We start from the raw sequence: 12,795 nt of genomic DNA on the forward strand, positions 1-12,795 counted from the left end.
GCTGGTTGGCTGCCAGCCTTCCTTCCATTCCTATGAGTAATGTGAGTGCTCATGAAGGGGACATGGTTGGGTCCACCCCTTTCCCGGTTATCCCCTCTAGGCCTTTTGGCTTAGATCAAGTGTAAAAAAAGAAAGGATCTTGCGACAGATCGCATCCTGAGGCACGTTTTTTTTTGTGTGAATACTTGCACTTGGGTGACTTGTGAGCACATACTGATACATACGTTCCCTATCTGGGGACCATAAATTAAATGGATTTTTGAGAAAGGGAGCTGATTTGGAAGCTTGCTTCTGTCGCCCTATGCATTGACCCGATGTGGCAGTATCTTCGGGTAGTGAACAGTGCACCACCCCATTCCAGTGTTAAACAAGAAAGATTCTCATTTAATCCTCCGTGGGTGAGAATTTGAGTTTGAGAATTGGAGACCAAAATGATGAGTTGCACTGACTGGTTTATGAACGTCTATTCATTTAGCGTTTTAATGACCATGTTTGCACACTGATTGGTGTAAAAAAATAAAATAAAACTAAATAATAATAATCTAGCACACCTGTGCAGGTTTGACATGACATGACAGGTAGCTGTCTTGTGGGTGGTGCTGAATCCTGTTAAATGACATGAGGGTCTCATGCCTATACACAAGGGTGTGTCATTGCTGTTGCTTGACCATGCATTGGTTTCTGTGGTCAGTGAATGATAAAAACAAAATTTACCATCCATTGATGGATGGGAAATCCGCCATGAGGCATTTGTTTTTAGAAACTGCTGCTCACAACCAATGTTGCAATGGAGTGTCTCCATCTGCTGGTGGTATTGGAAAGGCATTAGTGCTATGACAGGGTCTGAAGAAGAAGAAGAAGAAGAAGAAGAAGACGGAAAAAAATATATATAAAAAGAAAAAGAGAGAGAGAGAGAGAGACTGACTTAGTGAGCGAGTGAGTGAGAGAGTGAGAGTGAGTGAGAGTGAATGAGTGAGTGAGTGATTGAGTGAGTGAGTGAGTGAGTGAGAACAAATGAGTTAAAGCAAGTGAGTGAGAGAGATCGAATGAATGAAAGTCTGAATGACAGAAAGAAAAAAGGATGAAGAAAGAAGCATGAAGAAAAAAAAATGTATATGGAGTTGCTGACATGAGTGCAATCTACAAAGCCGTTGAGGCTGATCCTCATGGGAGGATTATTGCACCAGGACCCTTAGCACTTTTAAAATGCCATTCAATGCCACGGGCTAGATGTAAACTGCAGATGACCATGTTGTGGTAGTTACCATGGATACCCAAGTGATGTGTGAGCTAACACATAGGCCCAACAGATTCCAAGAAGGCCAGAATCACCAGCGGCACCACCATCGATTGTCAGGTCACCCGGATTCAGCAAATACCAGAGTCCAAAATGATGCAGGTTTATACTGTTAATTTTCAGTTTATCGTTACAGTTGGTGTTATTCCATGTCGGAAGGGACGCAGCTACAGCCAGTGGGGTAACTAGAGACAGGCAGGCAGCTATGTGCAACAAAGGTAGGCGTGTTGTTTTCATATGCAGATCTGAAATATTGTCTTATATGCAAGAGGAGGAGTGATGGGGGTTCAGGCAAAAGCCAGGCTATGGATTGCATTGCTAAATGCTCCATCAGAGTGCAATGGTCGCCTGTCCTTTTTTTAAGTGATGATGTGGGTTTAGCCTGTGCTGTATGTATGTATGGGTGGCTGACTGCCACCCACCCAGAAAGTGTATGGGAGGCTGGTTGGCTGCCAGCCTTCCTTCCATTCCTATGAGTAATGTGAGTGCTCATGAAGGGGACATGGTTGGGTCCACCCCTTTCCCGGTTATCCCCTCTAGGCCTTTTGGCTTAGATCAAGTGTAAAAAAAGAAAGGATCTTGCGACAGATCGCATCCTGAGGCACGTTTTTTTTTGTGTGAATACTTGCACTTGGGTGACTTGTGAGCACATACTGATACATACGTTCCCTATCTGGGGACCATAAATTAAATGGATTTTTGAGAAAGGGAGCTGATTTGGAAGCTTGCTTCTGTCGCCCTATGCATTGACCCGATGTGGCAGTATCTTCGGGTAGTGAACAGTGCACCACCCCATTCCAGTGTTAAACAAGAAAGATTCTCATTTAATCCTCCGTGGGTGAGAATTTGAGTTTGAGAATTGGAGACCAAAATGATGAGTTGCACTGACTGGTTTATGAACGTCTATTCATTTAGCGTTTTAATGACCATGTTTGCACACTGATTGGTGTAAAAAAATAAAATAAAACTAAATAATAATAATCTAGCACACCTGTGCAGGTTTGACATGACATGACAGGTAGCTGTCTTGTGGGTGGTGCTGAATCCTGTTAAATGACATGAGGGTCTCATGCCTATACACAAGGGTGTGTCATTGCTGTTGCTTGACCATGCATTGGTTTCTGTGGTCAGTGAATGATAAAAACAAAATTTACCATCCATTGATGGATGGGAAATCCGCCATGAGGCATTTGTTTTTAGAAACTGCTGCTCACAACCAATGTTGCAATGGAGTGTCTCCATCTGCTGGTGGTATTGGAAAGGCATTAGTGCTATGACAGGGTCTGAAGAAGAAGAAGAAGAAGAAGAAGACGGAAAAAAATATATATAAAAAGAAAAAGAGAGAGAGAGAGAGAGACTGACTTAGTGAGCGAGTGAGTGAGAGAGTGAGAGTGAGTGAGAGTGAATGAGTGAGTGAGTGATTGAGTGAGTGAGTGAGTGAGTGAGAACAAATGAGTTAAAGCAAGTGAGTGAGAGAGATCGAATGAATGAAAGTCTGAATGACAGAAAGAAAAAAGGATGAAGAAAGAAGCATGAAGAAAAAAAAATGTATATGGAGTTGCTGACATGAGTGCAATCTACAAAGCCGTTGAGGCTGATCCTCATGGGAGGATTATTGCACCAGGACCCTTAGCACTTTTAAAATGCCATTCAATGCCACGGGCTAGATGTAAACTGCAGATGACCATGTTGTGGTAGTTACCATGGATACCCAAGTGATGTGTGAGCTAACACATAGGCCCAACAGATTCCAAGAAGGCCAGAATCACCAGCGGCACCACCATCGATTGTCAGGTCACCCGGATTCAGCAAATACCAGAGTCCAAAATGATGCAGGTTTATACTGTTAATTTTCAGTTTATCGTTACAGTTGGTGTTATTCCATGTCGGAAGGGACGCAGCTACAGCCAGTGGGGTAACTAGAGACAGGCAGGCAGCTATGTGCAACAAAGGTAGGCGTGTTGTTTTCATATGCAGATCTGAAATATTGTCTTATATGCAAGAGGAGGAGTGATGGGGGTTCAGGCAAAAGCCAGGCTATGGATTGCATTGCTAAATGCTCCATCAGAGTGCAATGGTCGCCTGTCCTTTTTTTAAGTGATGATGTGGGTTTAGCCTGTGCTGTATGTATGTATGGGTGGCTGACTGCCACCCACCCAGAAAGTGTATGGGAGGCTGGTTGGCTGCCAGCCTTCCTTCCATTCCTATGAGTAATGTGAGTGCTCATGAAGGGGACATGGTTGGGTCCACCCCTTTCCCGGTTATCCCCTCTAGGCCTTTTGGCTTAGATCAAGTGTAAAAAAAGAAAGGATCTTGCGACAGATCGCATCCTGAGGCACGTTTTTTTTTGTGTGAATACTTGCACTTGGGTGACTTGTGAGCACATACTGATACATACGTTCCCTATCTGGGGACCATAAATTAAATGGATTTTTGAGAAAGGGAGCTGATTTGGAAGCTTGCTTCTGTCGCCCTATGCATTGACCCGATGTGGCAGTATCTTCGGGTAGTGAACAGTGCACCACCCCATTCCAGTGTTAAACAAGAAAGATTCTCATTTAATCCTCCGTGGGTGAGAATTTGAGTTTGAGAATTGGAGACCAAAATGATGAGTTGCACTGACTGGTTTATGAACGTCTATTCATTTAGCGTTTTAATGACCATGTTTGCACACTGATTGGTGTAAAAAAATAAAATAAAACTAAATAATAATAATCTAGCACACCTGTGCAGGTTTGACATGACATGACAGGTAGCTGTCTTGTGGGTGGTGCTGAATCCTGTTAAATGACATGAGGGTCTCATGCCTATACACAAGGGTGTGTCATTGCTGTTGCTTGACCATGCATTGGTTTCTGTGGTCAGTGAATGATAAAAACAAAATTTACCATCCATTGATGGATGGGAAATCCGCCATGAGGCATTTGTTTTTAGAAACTGCTGCTCACAACCAATGTTGCAATGGAGTGTCTCCATCTGCTGGTGGTATTGGAAAGGCATTAGTGCTATGACAGGGTCTGAAGAAGAAGAAGAAGAAGAAGAAGAAGACGGAAAAAAATATATATAAAAAGAAAAAGAGAGAGAGAGAGAGAGACTGACTTAGTGAGCGAGTGAGTGAGAGAGTGAGAGTGAGTGAGAGTGAATGAGTGAGTGAGTGATTGAGTGAGTGAGTGAGTGAGTGAGAACAAATGAGTTAAAGCAAGTGAGTGAGAGAGATCGAATGAATGAAAGTCTGAATGACAGAAAGAAAAAAGGATGAAGAAAGAAGCATGAAGAAAAAAAAATGTATATGGAGTTGCTGACATGAGTGCAATCTACAAAGCCGTTGAGGCTGATCCTCATGGGAGGATTATTGCACCAGGACCCTTAGCACTTTTAAAATGCCATTCAATGCCACGGGCTAGATGTAAACTGCAGATGACCATGTTGTGGTAGTTACCATGGATACCCAAGTGATGTGTGAGCTAACACATAGGCCCAACAGATTCCAAGAAGGCCAGAATCACCAGCGGCACCACCATCGATTGTCAGGTCACCCGGATTCAGCAAATACCAGAGTCCAAAATGATGCAGGTTTATACTGTTAATTTTCAGTTTATCGTTACAGTTGGTGTTATTCCATGTCGGAAGGGACGCAGCTACAGCCAGTGGGGTAACTAGAGACAGGCAGGCAGCTATGTGCAACAAAGGTAGGCGTGTTGTTTTCATATGCAGATCTGAAATATTGTCTTATATGCAAGAGGAGGAGTGATGGGGGTTCAGGCAAAAGCCAGGCTATGGATTGCATTGCTAAATGCTCCATCAGAGTGCAATGGTCGCCTGTCCTTTTTTTAAGTGATGATGTGGGTTTAGCCTGTGCTGTATGTATGTATGGGTGGCTGACTGCCACCCACCCAGAAAGTGTATGGGAGGCTGGTTGGCTGCCAGCCTTCCTTCCATTCCTATGAGTAATGTGAGTGCTCATGAAGGGGACATGGTTGGGTCCACCCCTTTCCCGGTTATCCCCTCTAGGCCTTTTGGCTTAGATCAAGTGTAAAAAAAGAAAGGATCTTGCGACAGATCGCATCCTGAGGCACGTTTTTTTTTGTGTGAATACTTGCACTTGGGTGACTTGTGAGCACATACTGATACATACGTTCCCTATCTGGGGACCATAAATTAAATGGATTTTTGAGAAAGGGAGCTGATTTGGAAGCTTGCTTCTGTCGCCCTATGCATTGACCCGATGTGGCAGTATCTTCGGGTAGTGAACAGTGCACCACCCCATTCCAGTGTTAAACAAGAAAGATTCTCATTTAATCCTCCGTGGGTGAGAATTTGAGTTTGAGAATTGGAGACCAAAATGATGAGTTGCACTGACTGGTTTATGAACGTCTATTCATTTAGCGTTTTAATGACCATGTTTGCACACTGATTGGTGTAAAAAAATAAAATAAAACTAAATAATAATAATCTAGCACACCTGTGCAGGTTTGACATGACATGACAGGTAGCTGTCTTGTGGGTGGTGCTGAATCCTGTTAAATGACATGAGGGTCTCATGCCTATACACAAGGGTGTGTCATTGCTGTTGCTTGACCATGCATTGGTTTCTGTGGTCAGTGAATGATAAAAACAAAATTTACCATCCATTGATGGATGGGAAATCCGCCATGAGGCATTTGTTTTTAGAAACTGCTGCTCACAACCAATGTTGCAATGGAGTGTCTCCATCTGCTGGTGGTATTGGAAAGGCATTAGTGCTATGACAGGGTCTGAAGAAGAAGAAGAAGAAGAAGAAGAAGACGGAAAAAAATATATATAAAAAGAAAAAGAGAGAGAGAGAGAGAGACTGACTTAGTGAGCGAGTGAGTGAGAGAGTGAGAGTGAGTGAGAGTGAATGAGTGAGTGAGTGATTGAGTGAGTGAGTGAGTGAGTGAGAACAAATGAGTTAAAGCAAGTGAGTGAGAGAGATCGAATGAATGAAAGTCTGAATGACAGAAAGAAAAAAGGATGAAGAAAGAAGCATGAAGAAAAAAAAATGTATATGGAGTTGCTGACATGAGTGCAATCTACAAAGCCGTTGAGGCTGATCCTCATGGGAGGATTATTGCACCAGGACCCTTAGCACTTTTAAAATGCCATTCAATGCCACGGGCTAGATGTAAACTGCAGATGACCATGTTGTGGTAGTTACCATGGATACCCAAGTGATGTGTGAGCTAACACATAGGCCCAACAGATTCCAAGAAGGCCAGAATCACCAGCGGCACCACCATCGATTGTCAGGTCACCCGGATTCAGCAAATACCAGAGTCCAAAATGATGCAGGTTTATACTGTTAATTTTCAGTTTATCGTTACAGTTGGTGTTATTCCATGTCGGAAGGGACGCAGCTACAGCCAGTGGGGTAACTAGAGACAGGCAGGCAGCTATGTGCAACAAAGGTAGGCGTGTTGTTTTCATATGCAGATCTGAAATATTGTCTTATATGCAAGAGGAGGAGTGATGGGGGTTCAGGCAAAAGCCAGGCTATGGATTGCATTGCTAAATGCTCCATCAGAGTGCAATGGTCGCCTGTCCTTTTTTTAAGTGATGATGTGGGTTTAGCCTGTGCTGTATGTATGTATGGGTGGCTGACTGCCACCCACCCAGAAAGTGTATGGGAGGCTGGTTGGCTGCCAGCCTTCCTTCCATTCCTATGAGTAATGTGAGTGCTCATGAAGGGGACATGGTTGGGTCCACCCCTTTCCCGGTTATCCCCTCTAGGCCTTTTGGCTTAGATCAAGTGTAAAAAAAGAAAGGATCTTGCGACAGATCGCATCCTGAGGCACGTTTTTTTTTGTGTGAATACTTGCACTTGGGTGACTTGTGAGCACATACTGATACATACGTTCCCTATCTGGGGACCATAAATTAAATGGATTTTTGAGAAAGGGAGCTGATTTGGAAGCTTGCTTCTGTCGCCCTATGCATTGACCCGATGTGGCAGTATCTTCGGGTAGTGAACAGTGCACCACCCCATTCCAGTGTTAAACAAGAAAGATTCTCATTTAATCCTCCGTGGGTGAGAATTTGAGTTTGAGAATTGGAGACCAAAATGATGAGTTGCACTGACTGGTTTATGAACGTCTATTCATTTAGCGTTTTAATGACCATGTTTGCACACTGATTGGTGTAAAAAAATAAAATAAAACTAAATAATAATAATCTAGCACACCTGTGCAGGTTTGACATGACATGACAGGTAGCTGTCTTGTGGGTGGTGCTGAATCCTGTTAAATGACATGAGGGTCTCATGCCTATACACAAGGGTGTGTCATTGCTGTTGCTTGACCATGCATTGGTTTCTGTGGTCAGTGAATGATAAAAACAAAATTTACCATCCATTGATGGATGGGAAATCCGCCATGAGGCATTTGTTTTTAGAAACTGCTGCTCACAACCAATGTTGCAATGGAGTGTCTCCATCTGCTGGTGGTATTGGAAAGGCATTAGTGCTATGACAGGGTCTGAAGAAGAAGAAGAAGAAGAAGAAGAAGAAGAAGACGGAAAAAAATATATATAAAAAGAAAAAGAGAGAGAGAGAGAGAGACTGACTTAGTGAGCGAGTGAGTGAGAGAGTGAGAGTGAGTGAGAGTGAATGAGTGAGTGAGTGATTGAGTGAGTGAGTGAGTGAGTGAGAACAAATGAGTTAAAGCAAGTGAGTGAGAGAGATCGAATGAATGAAAGTCTGAATGACAGAAAGAAAAAAGGATGAAGAAAGAAGCATGAAGAAAAAAAAATGTATATGGAGTTGCTGACATGAGTGCAATCTACAAAGCCGTTGAGGCTGATCCTCATGGGAGGATTATTGCACCAGGACCCTTAGCACTTTTAAAATGCCATTCAATGCCACGGGCTAGATGTAAACTGCAGATGACCATGTTGTGGTAGTTACCATGGATACCCAAGTGATGTGTGAGCTAACACATAGGCCCAACAGATTCCAAGAAGGCCAGAATCACCAGCGGCACCACCATCGATTGTCAGGTCACCCGGATTCAGCAAATACCAGAGTCCAAAATGATGCAGGTTTATACTGTTAATTTTCAGTTTATCGTTACAGTTGGTGTTATTCCATGTCGGAAGGGACGCAGCTACAGCCAGTGGGGTAACTAGAGACAGGCAGGCAGCTATGTGCAACAAAGGTAGGCGTGTTGTTTTCATATGCAGATCTGAAATATTGTCTTATATGCAAGAGGAGGAGTGATGGGGGTTCAGGCAAAAGCCAGGCTATGGATTGCATTGCTAAATGCTCCATCAGAGTGCAATGGTCGCCTGTCCTTTTTTTAAGTGATGATGTGGGTTTAGCCTGTGCTGTATGTATGTATGGGTGGCTGACTGCCACCCACCCAGAAAGTGTATGGGAGGCTGGTTGGCTGCCAGCCTTCCTTCCATTCCTATGAGTAATGTGAGTGCTCATGAAGGGGACATGGTTGGGTCCACCCCTTTCCCGGTTATCCCCTCTAGGCCTTTTGGCTTAGATCAAGTGTAAAAAAAGAAAGGATCTTGCGACAGATCGCATCCTGAGGCACGTTTTTTTTTGTGTGAATACTTGCACTTGGGTGACTTGTGAGCACATACTGATACATACGTTCCCTATCTGGGGACCATAAATTAAATGGATTTTTGAGAAAGGGAGCTGATTTGGAAGCTTGCTTCTGTCGCCCTATGCATTGACCCGATGTGGCAGTATCTTCGGGTAGTGAACAGTGCACCACCCCATTCCAGTGTTAAACAAGAAAGATTCTCATTTAATCCTCCGTGGGTGAGAATTTGAGTTTGAGAATTGGAGACCAAAATGATGAGTTGCACTGACTGGTTTATGAACGTCTATTCATTTAGCGTTTTAATGACCATGTTTGCACACTGATTGGTGTAAAAAAATAAAATAAAACTAAATAATAATAATCTAGCACACCTGTGCAGGTTTGACATGACATGACAGGTAGCTGTCTTGTGGGTGGTGCTGAATCCTGTTAAATGACATGAGGGTCTCATGCCTATACACAAGGGTGTGTCATTGCTGTTGCTTGACCATGCATTGGTTTCTGTGGTCAGTGAATGATAAAAACAAAATTTACCATCCATTGATGGATGGGAAATCCGCCATGAGGCATTTGTTTTTAGAAACTGCTGCTCACAACCAATGTTGCAATGGAGTGTCTCCATCTGCTGGTGGTATTGGAAAGGCATTAGTGCTATGACAGGGTCTGAAGAAGAAGAAGAAGAAGAAGAAGAAGAAGAAGAAGACGGAAAAAAATATATATAAAAAGAAAAAGAGAGAGAGAGAGAGAGACTGACTTAGTGAGCGAGTGAGAGAGAGAGTGAGAGTGAGTGAGAGTGAATGAGTGAGTGAGTGATTGAGTGAGTGAGTGAGTGAGTGAGTGAGAACAAATGAGTTAAAGCAAGTGAGTGAGAGAGATCGAATGAATGAAAGTCTGAATGACAGAAAGAAAAAAGGATGAAGAAAGAAGCATGAAGAAAAAAAAATGTATATGGAGTTGCTGACATGAGTGCAATCTACAAAGCCGTTGAGGCTGATCCTCATGGGAGGATTATTGCACCAGGACCCTTAGCACTTTTAAAATGCCATTCAATGCCACGGGCTAGATGTAAACTGCAGATGACCATGTTGTGGTAGTTACCATGGATACCCAAGTGATGTGTGAGCTAACACATAGGCCCAACAGATTCCAAGAAGGCCAGAATCACCAGCGGCACCACCATCGATTGTCAGGTCACCCGGATTCAGCAAATACCAGAGTCCAAAATGATGCAGGTTTATACTGTTAATTTTCAGTTTATCGTTACAGTTGGTGTTATTCCATGTCGGAAGGGACGCAGCTACAGCCAGTGGGGTAACTAGAGACAGGCAGGCAGCTATGTGCAACAAAGGTAGGCGTGTTGTTTTCATATGCAGATCTGAAATATTGTCTTATATGCAAGAGGAGGAGTGATGGGGGTTCAGGCAAAAGCCAGGCTATGGATTGCATTGCTAAATGCTCCATCAGAGTGCAATGGTCGCCTGTCCTTTTTTTAAGTGATGATGTGGGTTTAGCCTGTGCTGTATGTATGTATGGGTGGCTGACTGCCACCCACCCAGAAAGTGTATGGGAGGCTGGTTGGCTGCCAGCCTTCCTTCCATTCCTATGAGTAATGTGAGTGCTCATGAAGGGGACATGGTTGGGTCCACCCCTTTCCCGGTTATCCCCTCTAGGCCTTTTGGCTTAGATCAAGTGTAAAAAAAGAAAGGATCTTGCGACAGATCGCATCCTGAGGCACGTTTTTTTTTGTGTGAATACTTGCACTTGGGTGACTTGTGAGCACATACTGATACATACGTTCCCTATCTGGGGACCATAAATTAAATGGATTTTTGAGAAAGGGAGCTGATTTGGAAGCTTGCTTCTGTCGCCCTATGCATTGACCCGATGTGGCAGTATCTTCGGGTAGTGAACAGTGCACCACCCCATTCCAGTGTTAAACAAGAAAGATTCTCATTTAATCCTCCGTGGGTGAGAATTTGAGTTTGAGAATTGGAGACCAAAATGATGAGTTGCACTGACTGGTTTATGAACGTCTATTCATTTAGCGTTTTAATGACCATGTTTGCACACTGATTGGTGTAAAAAAATAAAATAAAACTAAATAATAATAATCTAGCACACCTGTGCAGGTTTGACATGACATGACAGGTAGCTGTCTTGTGGGTGGTGCTGAATCCTGTTAAATGACATGAGGGTCTCATGCCTATACACAAGGGTGTGTCATTGCTGTTGCTTGACCATGCATTGGTTTCTGTGGTCAGTGAATGATAAAAACAAAATTTACCATCCATTGATGGATGGGAAATCCGCCATGAGGCATTTGTTTTTAGAAACTGCTGCTCACAACCAATGTTGCAATGGAGTGTCTCCATCTGCTGGTGGTATTGGAAAGGCATTAGTGCTATGACAGGGTCTGAAGAAGAAGAAGAAGAAGAAGACGGAAAAAAATATATATAAAAAGAAAAAGAGAGAGAGAGAGAGAGACTGACTTAGTGAGCGAGTGAGTGAGAGAGTGAGAGTGAGTGAGAGTGAATGAGTGAGTGAGTGATTGAGTGAGTGAGTGAGTGAGTGAGAACAAATGAGTTAAAGCAAGTGAGTGAGAGAGATCGAATGAATGAAAGTCTGAATGACAGAAAGAAAAAAGGATGAAGAAAGAAGCATGAAGAAAAAAAAATGTATATGGAGTTGCTGACATGAGTGCAATCTACAAAGCCGTTGAGGCTGATCCTCATGGGAGGATTATTGCACCAGGACCCTTAGCACTTTTAAAATGCCATTCAATGCCACAGGCTAGATGTAAACTGCAGATGACCATGTTGTGGTAGTTACCATGGATACCCAAGTGATGTGTGAGCTAACACATAGGCCCAACAGATTCCAAGAAGGCCAGAATCACCAGCGGCACCACCATCGATTGTCAGGTCACCCGGATTCAGCAAATACCAGAGTCCAAAATGATGCAGGTTTATACTGTTAATTTTCAGTTTATCGTTACAGTTGGTGTTATTCCATGTCGGAAGGGACGCAGCTACAGCCAGTGGGGTAACTAGAGACAGGCAGGCAGCTATGTGCAACAAAGGTAGGCGTGTTGTTTTCATATGCAGATCTGAAATATTGTCTTATATGCAAGAGGAGGAGTGATGGGGGTTCAGGCAAAAGCCAGGCTATGGATTGCATTGCTAAATGCTCCATCAGAGTGCAATGGTCGCCTGTCCTTTTTTTAAGTGATGATGTGGGTTTAGCCTGTGCTGTATGTATGTATGGGTGGCTGACTGCCACCCACCCAGAAAGTGTATGGGAGGCTGGTTGGCTGCCAGCCTTCCTTCCATTCCTATGAGTAATGTGAGTGCTCATGAAGGGGACATGGTTGGGTCCACCCCTTTCCCGGTTATCCCCTCTAGGCCTTTTGGCTTAGATCAAGTGTAAAAAAAGAAAGGATCTTGCGACAGATCGCATCCTGAGGCACGTTTTTTTTTGTGTGAATACTTGCACTTGGGTGACTTGTGAGCACATACTGATACATACGTTCCCTATCTGGGGACCATAAATTAAATGGATTTTTGAGAAAGGGAGCTGATTTGGAAGCTTGCTTCTGTCGCCCTATGCATTGACCCGATGTGGCAGTATCTTCGGGTAGTGAACAGTGCACCACCCCATTCCAGTGTTAAACAAGAAAGATTCTCATTTAATCCTCCGTGGGTGAGAATTTGAGTTTGAGAATTGGAGACCAAAATGATGAGTTGCACTGACTGGTTTATGAACGTCTATTCATTTAGCGTTTTAATGACCATGTTTGCACACTGATTGGTGTAAAAAAATAAAATAAAACTAAATAATAATAATCTAGCACACCTGTGCAGGTTTGACATGACATGACAGGTAGCTGTCTTGTGGGTGGTGCTGAATCCTGTTAAATGACATGAGGGT

The 12,795-nt window shown here is 43.4% G+C and overlaps 8 pseudogenes; all 8 read left to right on the forward strand.

Annotated features, from left to right (window-relative positions):
- The first annotated feature begins 89 nt into the window (after window positions 1–89).
- On the forward strand, window positions 90–353 carry LOC130331755 (U2 spliceosomal RNA; annotated as a pseudogene).
- A 1,473-nt stretch (window positions 354–1,826) lies between these two features.
- LOC130331759 (U2 spliceosomal RNA) lies at window positions 1,827–2,090 on the forward strand (annotated as a pseudogene).
- Window positions 2,091–3,560: 1,470 nt separating this feature from the next.
- Window positions 3,561–3,824, forward strand: LOC130331760 (U2 spliceosomal RNA; annotated as a pseudogene).
- Window positions 3,825–5,297: 1,473 nt separating this feature from the next.
- Window positions 5,298–5,561, forward strand: LOC130331761 (U2 spliceosomal RNA; annotated as a pseudogene).
- A 1,473-nt stretch (window positions 5,562–7,034) lies between these two features.
- Window positions 7,035–7,298, forward strand: LOC130331762 (U2 spliceosomal RNA; annotated as a pseudogene).
- A 1,479-nt stretch (window positions 7,299–8,777) lies between these two features.
- Window positions 8,778–9,041, forward strand: LOC130331756 (U2 spliceosomal RNA; annotated as a pseudogene).
- Window positions 9,042–10,527: 1,486 nt separating this feature from the next.
- Window positions 10,528–10,791, forward strand: LOC130331757 (U2 spliceosomal RNA; annotated as a pseudogene).
- Window positions 10,792–12,258: 1,467 nt separating this feature from the next.
- LOC130331758 (U2 spliceosomal RNA) lies at window positions 12,259–12,522 on the forward strand (annotated as a pseudogene).
- The last annotated feature ends 273 nt before the right edge of the window (window positions 12,523–12,795 follow it).

This window comes from Hyla sarda, unplaced genomic scaffold, assembly GCF_029499605.1.
Source record: "Hyla sarda isolate aHylSar1 unplaced genomic scaffold, aHylSar1.hap1 scaffold_3560, whole genome shotgun sequence".
Lineage (NCBI taxonomy): Eukaryota > Metazoa > Chordata > Amphibia > Anura > Hylidae > Hyla > Hyla sarda.